We start from the raw sequence: 19,390 nt of genomic DNA, 5'->3' as shown, positions 1-19,390 counted from the left end.
GCTGTTACAAATCTGGGGCTATGGATTAATGTCAGCTTCTGAATGTAGAGTGCTTTAGTTAATTCCACCCAAGGACAGATGATATCATCTAGGAAGAAAGAATATATTAGGAACTGTCAGCCAGAAGGTAGTAAAAGGAGGTGATATGTTATAAGGAGTACTAAAAGGTCATTCAAAGAAGAGATATTGCTAATAACTCAATTAAAATTTTCACGCTGACATTTTACAAATTTCTGTGTAAGCCCTAAAACATTTTCGAAGCTAGCTAAATTCATATACTAGATTGGAAAAACAGGGGTCAAATAGGATTTACACAGTTCCTTTGTGAGGTGAACAAACTGGGATAAACTCCTTTTCCAGGAAGTTCTGGTCAATGCTTCAGTGAAACTCCTTTGATATGTAGGTGAGAGAGAGGAGCCTTGGAAGTATTTCCTTTCATTGGGAATTTTACCTTTTCTTCGGCTTTGGTGCAGAACAGCCAACTCATTCTGGTCCTCAACTTCCAGGAAACCAGTATTTGCCAGACTGGTGCTTCCTTGTAGTTTCTTTCTGCTACCTGGAAAACAAAAAAAATCATGTTCCTTTTGGGAGCCAAGAGGCACAACAAAGAGTAGGTATGAGAGCTGTTGGTTGAACCTACACTTGAAGCAGTAATGCATACAGACAGGAAATGGGATATGGCCACCGTGGCAGAACAGGACAGAAAACACAAGAATGGCAGGGCTCATGAAAGGTCACCTGACACATCTCTGCATGGTCCTTTCTTAAAGGTGTTTTTACCTGGTCCACTACCTGGCTCCTCTTGGTAGCTTTTTTTTCTAGGATTGCATCACTGTTATGATCATTCATTTCTTCTTCCTGTCCAGTGAATGTGAGTTTAGTTCTTTTCTTGGTATTTTTTTCCATAGTCGTGGAGAACTGTTACATATGTATGTATGTATGCATATGTACATTTATTCACTCATTGCTTTAGCTGCCTGCTAGAGGCAATGGCACCCCACTCCAGTACTCTTGCCTGGGAAACCCCATGGACGGAGATGCCTGGTAGGCTGCAGCCTATGGGGTCGCAAAGAGTCGGACACGACTGAGCGACTTCACTTTCACTTTTCACTTTCGTGCATTGGACAAGGAAATGGCGACCCACTCCAGTGTTCTTGCCTGGAGAATCCCAGGGACGGAGGAGCCTGGTGGGCTGCCATCTATGAGGTCGCACAGAGTCGGACACGACTGACGCGACTTAGCAGCAGCAGCAGCAGCAGTGCTTTGGTGGTTAGGAAAGGTAAACATGACTGCCTCTCTCGTGGAACTTATAGTCTTGTGGAGGTGAGGGTGGCTAAATAATCAGTTCAGTTCAGTTCAGTCTCTCAGTTGTGTCCAACTCTTTGCGATCCCGTGGACTGCAGCATACCAGGCTTACCTGTCCATCACCAACTCCCAAAGCTTGCTCAAACTCATGTCCATTGAGTCGGTCATGCCATCCAACCATCTCACCCTCTATCATCCATTTCTCCTCCTGCCTTCATTCTTTCCCAGCATCAGGGTATTTTCCAATGAGTCAGTTCTTCACATCAGGTGCTCAGAGTACTACATCTTCAACATCAGTCTTTCCAATGAGTATTCAGGACTGATTTCCTTTAGGATTGACTGGTTTGATCTCCTTGCAGTCCAAGGGACTCTCAAGAGTCTTCTCCAACACCACAGCTCAAGAGCATCAATTCTTCAATGCTCAGCTTTCTTTATGGTCCAACTCTCACATCCACACATGACTACTGGAAAAACCATAGCTTTGACTAGATGGACCTTTGTCGGCAAAGTAATATCTCTGCTTTTTAATATGCTGTCTAGGTTGGTCATAGCTTTTCTTCCAGGGAGCAAGTGTCTTTTAATTTCATGGCTGCAGCCACCATCTGCAGTGACTTTGGAGCCCAAGAAAATAAAGCTGTCACTGTTTCCATTGTTTCCCCATCTATTTGCCATGAAGTGATGGGACTGGATGCCATGATGTTAGTTTTTTGAATGTTGAGTTTTAAGCTTGCTTTTATACTCTCCTCTTTCACTTTCATCAAGAGGCTCTTTAGTTCCTCTTCACTTTCTGCCATAAAGGTGATATCATCTGCATATCTGCAGTTATTGATATTTCTCCCAGCAATCTTGATTCCAGCTTTGCTTCATCCAGCCTGGCATTTTGCATGATGTATTCTGCATATAAGTTAAATAAGCAGGGTGACAGTATACAGCCTTGATGTACGTACACCTTTCCCTATTTGGAACCAGCTAAATCACACAAACACAAACACTGACACAAAGAATATCAGATCACAACTGGAGTTGGGACTGGGAAAAAGAACATGGTGCCATGTTGAGATCTAATTTTGACTTAGGGAGCTTTGGGAAGACTTCCTGGTGAAGTGATGTCTCATTTGGATGCCGAAGGAGTAGAGTTAGTCAAGAAAGACAAAAGGGAAGAGCCCTGTTGGCAGAGGGAGCAGCAAGTACAAGAATCTTGACTGGAGGGAACTGAGTGATGGTGAGGCACTGAGAGGAGGCCGGTGTGGCTGTTGGAGAGATGGTGGGAGAGAGAGACAGAACTGGGCCTGGGACAGGTGGGGAGGGTTAGTCCATGGAGAGTTTTATAGTCTATGGGGAGGAACTTGACTTTGAAAAATATTTAATAATTATAATAATTAGGGCCGTGCCAAGCCAAACTTCCTCTTCTCACAGTAACAATTCCAGTTCCTTTCCTTTTCAACTCTGGGGACTTATATTAAATTTTGAAGCTGGAGATTTCAGACTGACTTTCTTTTCTTGGAGATTTCTTCTTGGAAATGATTGGCATAGAACCGAAAGCAGTAGCTAGAGAACACCTAAAGGTTTGCTCTGGGCATCTCAAGATGGGGTGTCTTAGACACTGTTACCTGCTTGTCAGGAGAGAGAGATGTATGTCTTTGCTATGTATTATGTACGTGGGAGGCACTTAATAAATACCTGCTGATGAATCAGAGGTGACATCCAGCTCTCAGGAATGCAAGACTGAATTTTATCTTTTGCAGCCATCTAAGTGATGTTCACAAAGAGTGCCTGGGGAGGAGGGATGGGTTCGGCCGCATCTGCTTCGTTGTCCTGCGTGTGTGCTTGGGCCACCTGATGCCAACTCCACAATGGCACATTTGTCTTCTTAAGTGTATGCCAACCCCCTTCCTTCTCCTGAGGCTCTCCAGACGGTGGCCATGGAAGACAGGGACGTGTGGCAAAAGCCCCGTTAACGCGGTCTGTAAAGGGAGGTTGTGGCTGCTGGGGACCGCTCAAATGAAGACAAATGCATTGTTAAGTTTTTATGGACCAAGGCTGCACTTTCATAAAGCGTAATTTACATAACATAACGGATGCTCAAGGCCAAACAGTCCTTGTGGCCTAATGACAGCCCCTGACAACCCATGGATGGCAAGGCCTCCTGTAGAACTCCTCAGGTCAGGAAGCCTCCTCCTTCCCCTGCTGGCTCAGCATGCTGGTAGCTCAGAGCTTTCTCTTTGACTTCTCAAGCTGCCTGCTGGTGACATCAAAGCTACACCTTCTTCTTTGCAGTGAACCAGCCCGGCTGCCCTGGGCAGAGCTCACTTGCCATTCCTTTCTGTTTCTCCGTAGGAGTGGTTTCTGGGGTGAACCCTCCCATATCCCTGGCTGGGGATTTTCTGGGGTTCATCTTGGCCTGGCAAGAGTTTCCTGGTTCAGGGTTAAGATGTGGGAGCAGGGAGAGCGGACTTGAATTAGAGCTGTCTGTGTTCCCCAATAGCACAATTGGGAAGTGAGGGTGTCTGGTGGCCTGTTGGGTGGTGGCCTTTGTCTGTACCCATCTTCATAACCTGTTTATACCACCAGAGACACTTTGAGGGCAGCTTCTCAACCTTGCACGGCAAAGGCAACTGTCGTTTCCTTTCGCTGCAGGAGTGAATGTTCGGTATCACATGATGGATTTTCGCTGGCAATCGGAATTTTGTGCCCATTGGTCTTCGGGACATACTTTTGTGTTGACATTTATAAGGGGTGTGTCAGGCAGAGCCGAGGTGCCGAGTGAGAAAATGAAAGGGGGAGGGGGTGAGGGGACCATTATATTCAGTTTAATGATGACAATTTCCCTACATTTACAACTTCCAAAACTAAGAGACAATAGATATGTGTCTTCTGCTTGCATGCACACTGAAGGAGATGACACAAGGAGATTCTGTTAGTGGGAATGGTGATATATGGCCTTAATGATTTCATTGCTTGCCAAATGAAAGAAAAATTCTCGCTGTGTGGAGAGCCCTGTCCTTATCAAGCTATTCATTGTGAGGCATTTGTTGTGAAATTGCAAGGCCTAAGGAGGAATTCTGACCTTCCGTAAGCTGCTTTCAAGTTTTTATTTTTTTCTCAGCTACCTTGACAGTCTGGTTCATCTCAGTTTACAGGACATGAATGAGCATTTGTAGGTCTAATATTGATCAATATTATTGGATTGGAAGAGCTCTTAGGTTTGGGCAGGTGGGTTTTGAATCAATGGAAACTTTCATTGTAGAGTTCAGTGAAAGCTCTCTTCCACTATTACACTGGTGGTTGGAACGGCAGGTGACTGTATGTGTGTGTGTGTGTGTGTGTGTGTGTGTGTGAATGTTAGTATGTGAACTGTGGATAATTTGAGCAAATCCAAGTTATGCATGAGAGATTAAAGCTGAGGTGGGATCCTTTGCTCTAGGTAGGATCTAAAAGGGTCACTTCCTCAGGGCTACTAGAGGCTGAGCAATATGAGTTGTAGACAAGGAGGGGTCTAAGTCTTAGTGGGAGAATAGCACCAGGTGACAAGTCCTGTGGTCCAGGCAAGGTGGATGATCAGAAGCTGGTAGGACTTAGGACTAGGTAGGATGAGGTCATCGATAGGTTTGTGGCTAAACCTAGAGCTAAGAGTGTTAGAAGCCTTTAGATTTCATCATCATGTGAACCTGACTACCTCTGTTTAAAAGACTGATGCAAGGCCTGATTGTAATGGCATGATTATCACCCACTTACTCTTTGCAGTCTGCTTTTTGCTAGTAGGCTGCCTAGATTTCCAAAGTAGTGTCAGGATACCTAGTGTTCCAAAGTCTGTGTTTCTACAGTAGAGCTTAAGAGCTGACAGGGACTTTTAAGACCATGAAAGTCATGAGGTCAGAAGGCCTGGAAAGGATAGCTGTCCTACTCAAGGCTTCTTAGGGCATCACCAAACTTCCTCATCCAGCAGCGTTACCATCACATCTTGCTTCCATGTACTTGTATGAAGCAGTCCTGCAGAAGCTGGGTTGTTGATATGCCTGACAGGCCCCCTTCCCAAATGTGCCAGCCAAAGCTGGACCTTGCCCCCGGCTTTGGGCATAATGCTCTCAGGGCTTATTTTTATCTGCTGATTGGGTGACTTTGAGTAAGTGACTTCACCTTTCTAGGTCCTGGTATCTCATCAGTGCAATGTTAGAAGGTCTCTGTGGACCCTTTCAGCATGAGCATAGTATATTCTATAACAACTGCTGAGTATGCAAGCAGGCCCAGTTGGAAGCTTTTGGTGCACCATCCATGTGATTAAAGGAAGCTTCAAAGAACCTATGGACATAGAAATTATGATGATGCTTGCATTCTTTACCCACTGGAAAGATCCTGTGGAAGAGTCGTCTAAGCTGTGAGCTCCTTGAGGACAGGGACCATGTCTTGTTCTTTTTGATACTTCCAAAGTTACCAGATTATCTGATGAATATCTGATATTTAATAAGTTTTGACTGAGTATGGGGAAGTGATGTCCAGTTTTGTGTAAGACATACCATTTCTACATTAAGGGAATGAACATTTGTAAGCACATGTACCTAGGACATACTTCTTCTCAAGAAACTCACCAAGTCTGTCGGAGCAGTGGCCAAATCTGTGTTATTCACCACTGGTTTCCAAGTGCTTGAACACTGTCAGGCATATGGAGGCTGTCAATAAATGTTTGTTGAATAGATGCATGCATAAAAATAAGACATAGAAGACTGGTAGCTGGGCTTCCAAGGTTAACTGGAAGTAAGGAGAGAAGAATATAGGTCTGGAAAAAGAAGAAAATAAGAAACTTGGTTGTAGTGTATTGAATTTTGTTTTCCTTCCACCTCTAAGTTGGAACTTACATCTATTCTGCATATAAGAATGTAACAACCAGGGGACTGTGTTTACTTGTTGATAGTGGTCTGTAAATGGCTACCAGTCTGTGACAAGATAGTACAGAAACTGAACAGAAGCAGTCAGAGACTTTCACAGTCATTTGACACCCAGGCCTGTGATTACTGGACTTGTCTTGTTAAATTGTATGCAGACCAGTTTGGATGTCATCAGACTTGCATCAGAATCACACACAGTGTACCCTGCACTCTAGTCATGCACAGTAGGACCGTGGACTGGCTCAGGACACACTAGGGAGATAAGGTCTTTCACCACATCTCTGGAAAGAAGCCAGGTGAATTACCTGGTCTTATAGCCCAGTAGTTGTAGTTATGTTAAAATATTAATGACATTGTTGTAGAAAGCTGTTTCTGACTTCCCACCATCACATATTCTCTGTGTTGTTGATTTGAGAAGGACTGAATGAGCTGCATCCTTCAGTCAACCAAGCTAAGTTATAACCTGTGTGACAGTGTTTTTCTCTATTTAAAACTATCTAGCTTTGCATGGCTATTTAACTTGCTCCTTTGGCCTCAATATTATCCTGCAATCAGATGAGCTAATTAAGCTGTTTTCTGTCTGCTGATCAGAGTATGAAAGCTTGAAGGTGACTCTGGCCATCCTCTGATTCAACTTAGTCATTTTTCAGGGGCAACCAAGGCTCAGAGAGGTTAAATAATGTGTCCTGGTAATCCAGTTATTTAGCAAAAGAATTGGAACTAAAACTTTAAGATCCTTTGCACCTAGGTCATGGTGTATTTCCACTTTACCTTGAAGTTCAATAAAATCCTTTGGGATTTTGCAGTATCCAGGGTATATTTCTGCTGTAGTAATTTATGTACCTCTATTTGATAAAGGACCTAGAATGGACAGATTTTGTTCACCAAATAATTACAGATGGTTTACATTTAAGAAAACGCAATGTTTGAAATTATGAGCAAGGGAAACAGCAGAGGTATTTATATATAAATATTCACATCTATAATATGTACATATGTTACACTTGAATATTGTATTTATATATACATGAAATATTCATATTTATAAATATATAATGATAGCAAAATAGTGTACTTATTTATGAAGTCCTATAACAATGCTTGTTCTGAGTGGAAGGCTATTGACTACCATTCATCTAGTTCAGTCCCAAAATGAGGATAAAACTTCACATAAAAGTATGTATTAATGAAAAAATAGGATACAATTTAGAATGTATTGAGTCACACACACATTCAGAAATATATTTATTAGAGAAATGAGATGTCTTTTTACTTGTGAATTAAAACAGGTTAGTGATTGAGAGTAGGAGAGTTCATTTCTTCCCAAATATCATCCCTAACTGAGCAGGTTTCAGTGTGGTTTAACTCTGGTGCTGGCAGACTATGACCCATAGACCAAATCTGCAGCCACCTGTTTTTATCAAGTTTTATTGGCACACAGCCACACTCATTCATTTACTCTCCTCTGTGGCTACTTGCATGACATAACTTCAGGTTTGAGTAGTTGGGACATATGCTTTATGGTCTGCAAAGCCTGAAATATTTACTCTCTGACCCTTTACTGGCCAAGTTCTGGTCTGGGTGCATATCTGTTCCATAACTCTGATTCTAATATAATCAGGCAAGTTGTCTTTATTTGGAATCACACCTAGCTGAGTTTTGATAAGGAAGGAAAGAAATGAACTTTAATCCTCTTGTCCAGAAGCCTGTTTTAAAACCTTGTCACCAGCTGCCAGTTTTCAGTCTACATGTGACCTTTTGGTGATCCTGGGAGAATGAAATTAACCTCCTCAGGAACAAACATCTAGTCTTTTTATTTTTTCCACTTTCTTGGAAGAGTAATAAATATAGTCAATGACTCTGGATTCTATTACTATGTAAGAGCTCTTTAAAAACATCTAACCATCTGCTTAATGGCCAGTAATATGTTTCTAATGGTCACTCTCAATAAGACACTTTTAGTTCACTGCTGTGTAATAGTCATCCAGCAGCCAAGAGGCTCTGAAAGTAATAGGATCAAAGGCCAGTTTCCAGCTCTGTAGTAGCCGCCTGGAGATAGTTCTAAAGAGAAAAATAGAGGTCTTATGTGAGTTATATGTGCAAACTCTATCCAATGAGTGTGTGTTCTGTCCATAAGTAGTTTTGACTAGTACAAACTTAGAACTTTGAAATTTTTGGCATTTACACATCCAGGTCAGTTGCAACTGGAGGTCAGCTTAATTAATATCTGTCCTTTCATTTAGGATGACATACTCTGAATTATTGTCACTAAGAATCCTGCATCTCTGGTCTGGGCCCAGCAGCTGGTGACAGCTTGGCAAATCATGAGTTTTCTAGCTTAAAACAGACTAAATTGCAGACAAAACAAGCCATTAGCTGAGTAAATACTGTATTTCTGGTTGGCTTCTATAAGAAGAAGGAGATTAGCATGAGTGTTTAGTGTTCATAATTATTAGTAGGAGGCAAATAGTAGGCTCAGGCTGGCTGGAGATTGTTTCATTATATCCAATTAACACCCACTTGATTATTCTTAATTACTTCTGCTTCATGACAGAAGAGTAAAGATGGCATACTTCAAATGTACAAATAACAACTGGGTCATCAATATACACATATTTGTATTGTCAGATCCTGCTCATTTTGAGGCAACTATTTAATATTTCAGAGGGATGGAAAATAGAATGTCCACTTGTCAAGATCTTATGAGGGAAATTAGCAAGATGCAGAAAAATAGATATTAGGATAAAAATGTGTTTATTCACAATCTGGTTTAGAAATATTTTCTTTGAATACACCTTATTGCCTGTTTGTTTGAGAATTCCTTTTCATTTGTCTGCTCTAACTGTGGCACAGAAACTTAGGCTATAAGCAGAGAGATCAGGGATTACAAAGAGAAGTATCTGAATGTAAACTTTCTAGGAATGAATGAGCCATATATGTGTCAAATGGTATGAAATGGAAATCCCTACTCCTAGGGAGTTTATGGAAGTTTGAGAAGATGACACAGAATCAACCTCTGTCCAAGAAAGTTAATGACTAATTTGGTAAAGAATATGAAACCCTAGCAAGTGATATAGTTGCAGAAGCACATACAAGGGGTAAACTAAATGAGCCAGATTTTCTTAGTTTTAAACCTGAAATGAAGACTACCATTAGTAACAGTAGTAGTCGTCTTTCCTTTTCAAGCTTTTGGGAAAAAATGAATATATCCTTCCACTTTGGTTATATTCTTGGGTTGAGAAGAGTTGCTCTTGTAGCATACATGGGGAGAATTCTTTAATTTTCTGAGTAGAGGGTATTACAGTGTTGAGATGCCTCTCTTTCTTGCTTATGGTGTCCATGATCTTGGACTGGAAACATTTGGATTGTTATATTTTTCCTGGATCAAATTTAGATATTCAGTCATTCTTAAGTAAAGAGGGAAAGAACTCGGCAAGCAGCAGAGAATGGTGAGGCTTGGTGATTGTTCCAGGGCATTCTTGGAACTGGCAACTTGCTTGAAGATCAGAGATGAGTGTGCAGTGGCAGCAGGTTGGTACCAAACAAATCCCCTGTCAGCTCTGGAAGTCAATTCACAGTTAGTACTGAGTACTTGCTCATGCACAGGATCAAAACAGACACATGGATGGGTATGGAATGGACCGAGTCCTCCTCAGTTGGGGAGACAAGATCTTCCTATTACATGGTTGTGTTTAATTAATTACTCAATTGCATGGTTAAAACTAAGGGCTGTAGAGGTTCAACGAAGAGGGCTTGGCTAAAATTGTTAAGACCAAGACTTGAAGACTGAGACCTAAAGAGCAAATAGTCTTTAGCTACTTGGGGTATGTTCCAGTTGTTGGTGGTTCTAAGACTAGTGCGAGAAAAACCTGTTCCAGGTAAGCAGAAACATGACCCTTTTGCTCTGTGATGCAGGCTGTCCTAGGTCCATGCTTAGGTCCAGGGACCAGTGACCTTGGTACATCTCATAACAAACATGGGGCTGAATCCCAGGATGAAAGGCCATCTCAAGGAGAAGGCCCCAAGAAGACAGAGTTAATGAAGATTCCCTGGAATCTATTTCCATTATGAGGGAAGAGACATTAAGCTATCTGTTAAAGTCAAAAATTCATAAGTGTATTTAAAGATTTAAGGCTAAAATGGAATATCTTAGGCAGTCATTTGAAGTCTATCTATATGTGGCAGCTGATATTTAAAAGGCACACAAAACATTTAAAAATGACCTCGAGAATAGTGTACCCTCCCCTGAATAATAAAAGGGTAATATCAGGGAATGGAGTGGTGTCAGAGTATAATCGATTCCAACTTGACAAATGAGGGTCAGGACCATCTTTGCTGGTGATATGAGAATCCAATGCCAGTGTGCCCCTGAGTGGACAGAAGGGGTTGGGCAGTTCATGTGAGAGTCATGAAATAGTTAAAATCTTGGTAGTTTTGTATTTGTGTGTTTTGTGCATGTGTCGTGTGTCTGTGCGTGTGTGGTGGTGGTGGTTGTGGTGAAGGTGGTCTGCAGACTACTTCACAGGATGCATCAAGATTGATACAGTGTACACAGGTAGTGTAATAGAGCATGACAGTGCATAGCCCTTAGCACGTGGCTGTGGGTGTACATCATTACCCGCTGCCCAATGGTTATCTGGGATCATTAGTGGTCTGGCTCAGCCATTGATCGTTGCCACAGTGGACCCTTCCCCCACCTGAGTGAAGAGACAGTTGACCGTTAGTGGTCCCACTCAGACATTGGTTGGCACCACAGTGGACCCCTCCCCCAAGTGAGCAAGCAACTGTCAATGAGTGACTGTTAGAGGTCCATTCAGTCATTGGTCAATGTTGCAGTGGGCCCCTCCAAGTGACCAACTGTCCTTGTGTGACCATTAGTGGGCCCATTCACCTAACAGCCAGTGGAGTGGTGGTCATCAGGTGAGAGTGAGGTAAGAGTCATCCCGGCCTTCTCCCTGGGGCTCTCTAGCTCATCCAACCTCACTCCAGTAGGTGAGCTGCGGTGCCCAGGCAACAGGCTGAGGGTTGTGTCCTGCAGGGCTCTCTGGAGCCCTTGCCAGTGTCACCTACTGGCTGGGCCCAGGCCTTGAAGCAGCGGTGAACCTCCCCCGTCTCTGTTTCTGTGACCTAATGGCAGCAGCTGTCTGCCTGGGATGCAGTGTGCGGGACCTGGCCCCTGCACTTTGGGCAGCCTGAGGGACAACTGGGTCCTGGGTGCCCGGCTCCCCCAGAGATGACAGCTGAGCAGAGTCTGGGGACGGGCCCTGAGGGAGCCGACAACTGAGAGCTGTCTCCTCTTAGCCAGGACCTGACCTCAGAGGGTGAAAGTTGTGCCTTGGGGCCCTGTGCATTCTTGTCAGAACAGAGAGTAGCATTCGTTTGGTGGAGATTTACAGGAACATTGTTACCTGACCATGACCTGACAGCAAGAACAAAGGATCTCATGCCAAGGAGTTTGCAGCAACTAACCAACCACGCCTCTCCTTCACCTTTGCTAGAAAAAGGGCTTTGTTGAGAGCTTTTGGGGTGTTTGAGGTGATGCTGTAGACTTCACTGTACATTACTGGACCATGTTTGGCTCTAGTTCTGTCTTTGGTTAACTAACCGACCCGTCCTTCCATGTCTTTCTTTTTCTCTAACTTGGGGATATTTGGGCTTCTCAGGTGGTGCTGGTGGTAAAAAGCCTGCCTGCCAGGCTTTTTATGCAATCAGTAGAACTGACCTTACATCCTCTTATGAGGAGAGACGTGGGTTCGATCCCTGTGTCAGGAATATTCCTAGGAGGAGGGCATGGCAACCCACTCCAGTATTCTTAACTGGAAAATCCCATGGATGTAGGAGCTTGGTGGGCTACAGTCTATAGGGTTGCAATCAGTTGGACACAATGAAAGTGACTGAGTGCATGCACACACACGTGCACACACACACACTCACATGCACCATCCAAGGCCTTTAGGATGATGAAAGAAGATAAAGCAAGTGAAAGTATTTTGAAATGGTAAAGCTCTGCACCAGTGCTTGGCAATAGTGCTTGCCCTTTATAATCACCTAAGGAGCTTGAAACAAAATGCTGCTGTCTAGACTCCACCCACTTCCGCTTTAAATGGTCTTGGGTGGGCCGGCCATTGGTACTTAAAACAAACTCTTTTGAATTCCAATGGGCAGAAGGATAATCCAGTGATGATTCTGATCTTAATTGTTACTGTTCTCTCAGCCTCTGTTCTAGAGCCTTGAGAAGGGCTGGTGTGGGTGGCAGGATGTAAGGTCAGTTCTACTGATTGCTCCTCTTTGGATGTGGACCAGTGTGTCCTATTACTCCAGAAATGCCACTGCTGGGAACATTTTACTTACGTGTTTGACCTGTCATCCTTAAGTCTTGTGAGTGCGTGTTCATGTCCGTGTGCAAGCTGGACAGTTGAAGGGCAAGGATTGCTCTTCTCTTCCTATCTGGTACAGCCAGCATCTCAACCAAGCAGGGAGGATGTGTGTGAAGCAAGATCATGGGACTGAGGAGCAGGAGATATGGGTTAGATGTCAACACCTTCCCATTGGTCTTACCTGTCTGCATTTCCTGTATCATAGTATTTGTACTGGAGAAGGCAATGGCACCCCACTCCAGTACTCTTGCCTGGAAAATCCCATGGACAGAGGAGCCTGGTAGGCTGCAGTCCATAGGGTCGCTAGGAGTTGGACACGACTGTGCGACTTCACTTTCACTTTTCACTTTCATGCATTGGAGAAGGAAATGGCAACCCACTCCATTGTTCTTGCCTGGAGAATCCCAGGGACAGCGGAGCCTGATGGGCTTCCATCTATGGGTTCACACAGAGTCAGACACGACTGAAGCGACTTAGCAGCAGCAGCAGCAGCAGCAGTATTTGTACTGTGGCAGTACCTTACTAACTAACCTTTTAAAGCTATAAAAGTGTACAATCATGCTTGATTAATTTTGAGTGGTAGAATCATATAATGAAAGAATACGGACTTTGATGTCAAGAGTTTACCTGAAATAGAGGCACAGACTCTAATGTAAGAGCAGTTAATATTTGGCATGTGCTGGCTAAATAAGTATTCATTTATACCTTCAACAAATTATTTCCTGCATGTCTGTATGTTCTAGGTGTTCAGAAACAGCAGTGGCTGAAATAAACAAACAAAAAACTCAAGTGTCAACTGTGTTTTCAGGGAGCTGACATTGTCCTGTATGGTGTATGCTGCTGCTGCTGCTGCTGCTGCTGCTAAGTCGCTTCAGTCGTGTCCGACTCTGTGCGACCCCATAGACGGTAGCCCATCAGGCTCCGCTGTCCCTGGGATTCTCCAGGCAAGAATACTGGAGTGGATTGCCATTTCCTTCTCCAGTGCATGAAAGGGAAAAGTGAAAGTGAAGTCGCTCAGTCGTGTCCGACTCTTAGCGACCCCATGGACTGTAGCCTACCAGGCTCCTCCGTCCATGGGATTTTCCAGGCAAGAGTACTGGAGTGGGGTGCCATCGCCTTCTCCGTGTATGGTGTATAGGGAGAGACAATAAACCTACATGTCTATGTCAGGAAGTAGTAAATAGAATGAAGATGAATAGAGCATGAGGGTCAGAGAATGAGAAAGTGTGGGATGTGATTCATAAATGGAGGTCTGAGATAGCCTCTCCGATGAATGGTGTTGCAGGGAGGAGGTGAAGGGATGAGTGATCTGGATGTTTGTGGAGGTAACAGCACATGCTAAGGCTAGAGGCAAGAGCTTGCTTGGCACCTGCCATTTGGCAAGGAGGCCATGGGGAGAGGCAAGTACATGAGGGGAACACCATAGCAGGTGAGGTCAGGAGCTATTTCAGAGGCTAAGTCACAGAAGGCCTTATAGACTCTGTTTAGTAGTGTTTGGGTTTTATTCTGTATTAGAAGGGAAGCTATTGAAGGCTTTGAACGTAATTTGACTTGAATTTAAGTCAAATTGTTCACTATGGTGGTGGTGTTTTTTACCAGAGAATATAAAGTGGAACCAGGGTGATCAATAAGGATGCCATCATGACGGTTCAGCTAGGTGTGGATTAGAGTTAATTACTGTGAGGGTGGTGAGGCCTGGTTACATTCTGGATGTTTAGAAGGAAAGATCTAAAGGATTTGCTGATTTGAAATGCTGTGTAAGAGAGAGTTACAACAGGAAGAACAGAGGTGCCATTTTTTATCAGGAGGGAGTGGGCTTGAGCTAATCACTCGTTAGGTTTTGGAGTTGTTAAATTTGAGATGCTTGTTAGCCATCCAGATGGAGGTGTCAAGAAGGTTACCGAATTGGGAGAAGTCAGGCCTGGGGATAGAACTTTGAGAGTTTCTATCAGTCTGTAGGTGATACTTAAACTCATGGGGTGGATGCTGCTGGTGCTAAGTCGCTTCAGTTGTGTCCAACTCTGTGCGACCTCATAGATGGCAGCCCACCAGGCTTCACCGTCCCTGGGACTCTCCAGGCAAGAACGCTGGAGTGGGTTGCCATTTCCTTCTCCAATGCATGAAAGTGAAAAGTGAAAGGGAAGTCGCTCAGTCGTGTCCGACTCTTCGCCGCCCCATGGACTGTAGCCTACCAGGCTCCTCCGTCCATGGGATTTTCCAGGCAAGAGTACTGGAGTGGGGTGCCATTGCCTTCTCCCAAAGGGCAGATGAGATCACTTTATTCTGCACCAGATACATGGAAGGAATGAGCATGACAGTGGTGATCAATGGTCTTTTTGTGGTCATGGTGGTATTACTGGAACTTAATCAGTTCTAATGTTCTTTGATTCCATGTAGTGCAGTCACTCATTATCTTCTCTGTCTACTCTAAATTTGAGTGCATTTTCATGTCCATCAATGGCAGCAAAGTGAAGAAAATGTTATCAACTGAACTCATGTGGGCTTCTGCCTGTCTGTTGAAGTTCCAGTGCATACCAGGGGAAACTCTTCCTCCTTGCTGGCCCTGGTGAACTTGTCACCTTGAGCTGGCTTAGCCCACAGAGCTGTGGTTTTGGGGTGGGAGGTAGAGGGGTCGCTAATCTTGACCGACTCTCCAGGACTTCAGTGCAAAGCAGGATAGATAAGCTATTCCAACTCATTACTTACAGGTGTTCTTTAAGGGAGTGCTTAGGAAGTTTTACTCAATTTAACTTAAGACATAAGTAATGCCATTCCCAATTCAGGGCAATGGCTTAGAACCTGACTCAATGTCCTTTTTACTAAGTAATTATCCAGATTTCCTTACTAAATGTTATTTTATGTATTATGTTTAATAGCCTCTTTCTTTTGGCTATGGAAGGATGATAATAGCAGCTGATAATGGATCACATACTCATCTTAAAGCGCTGCCTCTGGCACCTGTGGCCAGTGCGGAGGGAAGCTTCCAGTCAGGGCTCAGATCAATCCCGTGGCCCTGCTCACTGGTCCTTTGCTTTTCAGGTGTCTAAGGGATCACAGATAGCTTTGTAACTTTTAAATCATGGATCATTTTTAAAGATTCAAGGAAGCCTAAGGGGCATATCTGGCCAGACTTCTCATTGGCTTCAGTTCAGAGCCCCCTCTGGAGAACTGTGGCTGATGGAGAGGTAAAGCCCTAGCCAGGAGGAACCAAGTGGCAGAAACCTTCAGATGATGGTTAAGACATCACAGATGCCTGAAACAAATTAAGAACCACTGTCATTGTACCCTCAAGGTAGCCAGTTCCTTTCAGGATCTTGATCATTGATTCTCAGGAAAGGTTTGTTGGATTGTACTCATATTGTAGCAACTATGTTACTGATGTTGTTTGTATGGTGTTTTGTGAGACAGCTTGTACATTGACTTCTTAGTGATGACCTAGTTATGCAAACAGTCTTCCGATAACTACCGAGCATCTACTTTTTCCTGATTGTATCCCCAGATAGTTATTGTGGGCTCAGTGCGTGCTGGGCATCACTGAGACAAGACCAGAATTGTGTCATTCATTTCCATCTTTCGTGAAATTATGTTCTCTGGAGAGTCAATATGAAAACCCATATCAAAAATATATATGATGACCTGAGGATGAGGTACAATTGGTCCAGGTGTTTATAAATATGCTAGACTTATTTCTTCCCTCAGAGTTCCTGGTCTAGTTGGGAGGCAGGGTATGCCATATGAAATGTCAAACTGCAAAATAATGCTTAGTGTTCGTTGGAAAGTAGGAGACATGATAGAGCTTCCAGGCACCATGATGATGTGTGAACCTTTTGGCCACACACCAGAATCACCTGGGCAGCATTTGAAAATGAGGACACCTAGGCCCCAGTGCAGCCATGAAATTAAAAGCCGCTTATTCCTTGGAAGGAAGGTTATGGCCAACCTAGATAGCATATTTAAAAGCAGAGACATTACTTTGCCAACAAAAGTCCATCTAGTCAAGGCTATGGTTTTTCCAGTGGTCATGTATGGATGTGAGAGTTGGATGGTGAAGAAAGCTGAGCACCGCAGAATTGATGCTTTTGAACTGTGGTGTTGGAGAAGACTCTTGAGAGTCCCTTGGACTGCAAGGAGATCCAATCAATCCATCCTAAAAGAGATCAGTCCTGAATATTCATTGGAAGGACTGATGTTGAAGCTGAAACTCCAATACTTTGGCCACCTGATGCGAAGAGCTGACTTATTGGAAAAGACCCTGATGCTGGGAAAGATTGAGGGCAGGAGGAGAAGGGGACGACAGAGGATGAGATGGCTGGATGGCACCATCGACTCAATGGACATGGGTTTGGGTGGACTCAGGGAGTTGGTGATGGACAGGGAGGCCTGGTGTGCTGCGATTCCTGGGGTCGCAAAGAGTCGGACACGACTAAGCGACTGCACTGACCTGAACTGATGTGGTGTGAGTTTCAGTCTTCTCATTAACAACTTTGTGAGCTTGGGAAGCTCACATAACCACTGCATCTGTGGTCTCATGTGTATGTTAAAGATGATAAAAGCATCACTCTTGTTGGCATGTTGCAAAGATTGAGCTAATGGATACAAAGCACATGTGAAGTACATAATGTGTTCCACCAATACCAGCCATTATTACCATTACAATTCTCATTCTTATAGTAATTCATAAGCATTGGAATGAAATAATAGCACTATTTGGAATGAATACTTTGGCACTAATGGATACAAACTCAGGAGCTGCTAGGATTCCAATTCTGGTTCCATCACCTGTTAGCTGTATGATTTGGGGTGATTTACTTTACCTATTTCTCAGTTTCTCCATCTGAAAATAGTATCTACTACCTTGTGGGTTTATGATGATTATTATGTAAGATAATATGTGTAACATACTTAGAATAGTGCCTAGTGCACTCAGCTGTTTATTGATGATTTTTTTTTTCTTTTAATTGTGGCTTCTTCCTCTTCACTGTCTGTTGCCTCTGAAACCCTTAGACCATCTTGTTATCCCTGGCATGTACTAGGGACCGGTGGCCCCATAGTGTTCTGGCTGAATCCTATTTGAGTGTTGAGAATGTGCCCCCAATCATAGATTCTTCACTGCACAGAGTGACCATGCCTGCTTTGATGTTAAATGAGGGTGATGACTGCACACAAAGGACTGAGCCCCTGGTTTTAGGAGTCAGGCTGGGCTGCAGGTTTCTGAAATCTCTGAACATTTATCCAGCCCTCTTCTCCCTTATTGGTACTGCACTGAGGCATGAACCCTGCTACCCAAGAAGAAAACTGCTGACTCTGGGGCCTGCACACACACATGTGTGTGTGTTTGTATATGTGCGTGTGAGTGAGAGAGAGAGAGAGAGAATATTTGTAGCCTAAGGTAGTTCTTATGGTGCATTGGTTTGTTTCATTTTTGGGGGGGTCGTAAAGTTGAATGAAAGGCACTTAGTCCAAAACTTTAAAAAATTGCTACTGGGCAAAGTAATTTTGTGTCAGGCTTCTGTTCAGGGAAGATTTACACTGGCTATAAATCTCTGAAATTAAGGTCTTACTGTAGAAAAGCTGAAATGTATTCAACATTAGCAGACACCCAGGCTTGCTCTGAACCAGGAGCTGTTCTCCCCCTATATATAATAAGAATATCTAGCTATGTGTTTGGGGTAATAATGAGTTTAAATATGCCTCTTAGGATGGGTAATGGCTGTCCAATGAGTAGCAGGATTCTCTACCAACAATTCTTTCCCTTGAACCAAAGGTTAAGTTGAAGAGTTTGATTTAATGACAAATTTAATTAGGCCTTTAACATTATAGGGTTCTTTCCTTTCGTTTTCTAATCAAGATCATGGTCTAGGGTCAACACCCTTGTAGAAGTGGGGGAACGCATGCTTCTGTACACTGTTCTTCTGATGTCTGGAGAGGGTTGGAATAAGACTAGGGGTGATTAGAAATCTCTGAGTTGACAGAGCTGGAAAATGCTTCCTGGTCCTAAAGTATTTTTTCCTCACCTTCACCAAACCTTAGATTTATAATATCCTTGATCTGTTAGGTACTTGAAGGGTCATGTGGTCAGTTCTTTCACTTTACAGCTTAGCTTGTTAAACTGAGACTAAGGGATTGAGGAATTTATCAGTAGTTGCCTAGGTCATTTGGAGCAGGATAACGGATCCTCTAAGGTCAGCCCGTCTCCTTCTTCTGGTCAAAATGATCTGTCTGCCAAGACTCACATTCAGGGAAAAGCAAAGCCTCTTTTTGGCTTATGGGATGTATGGGCCAGTTTGCTAGAGCACTTCTTCCTACTACTTTTCAAGGCACATGTACCCTATTTGTTCTTGTCCACAGGGTACCAGTAAAGACTCTTGGTTGCAAACAAAAGAAATTGCCTCTTGCTCTCTTAATCCCCGCTCCTTTCCCAGACAGACAGACAAATAAGAAAATACCAAAAAAATAAATAGGACAGCCATTACATACAAGGCTCTCAGAGTAGACTGTGGGCTGGAGGGCCTCGTGAAGAGAAGAGACATCACAGCATGTTCAGAAGTTGCAAAAATTACTGTGGAGGTCAGAATCTGAGCCTCCAGTGCTTGACACCACTGACACAAATGAGTGGTCATCACCCTGTGTCTTTGCCTCATTTTTTCGTGATTCCAATCAGTCTAGATAGATGTCCAAGAACTGAGCTGAGGGGCTTGTTCATCCTTTGACTGCCAGGAAGGCAGGGAGAGGGGAGATAGAAACTCATTGGCTTCTCTTGAGACTTGGAGTGGCCACTGCCACTGCCCACTCCAAGGCCTCACACAATAGGGAATTACACAAAAC

General features: G+C 43.6%; 1 protein-coding gene across 30 annotated transcripts in view; it reads left to right on the top strand.

Moving 5' to 3' along the window:
* The window catches only part of LRMDA (leucine rich melanocyte differentiation associated), a 1,316,989-nt gene that overhangs the window by 470,959 nt on the left and 826,640 nt on the right, over positions 1–19,390 (top strand). For 9 of the 30 annotated variants that reach the window (XM_081564346.1, XM_081564492.1, XM_081564576.1 and 6 more), the window contains exon 1: positions 10,985–11,119. The exons of 19 other annotated variants lie outside the window; for them this stretch is intronic. The gene's annotated coding sequence lies outside the window, so the exon portion shown is untranslated. Of the gene's footprint in view, positions 1–9,663; positions 9,720–10,984; positions 11,120–19,390 lie in introns of those variants that run through there. 2 more of the 30 variants (XM_081564394.1, XM_081564337.1) reach the window with 1 other exon arrangement.

This window comes from Giraffa tippelskirchi, chromosome 2 (genome assembly GCF_054371585.1).
Source record: "Giraffa tippelskirchi isolate mGirTip1 chromosome 2, T2T-mGirTip1v1.2.pri, whole genome shotgun sequence".
In the NCBI taxonomy this organism is placed as follows: domain Eukaryota; kingdom Metazoa; phylum Chordata; class Mammalia; order Artiodactyla; family Giraffidae; genus Giraffa; species Giraffa tippelskirchi.
This window is presented reverse-complemented; position numbering and strand designations above follow the sequence as displayed.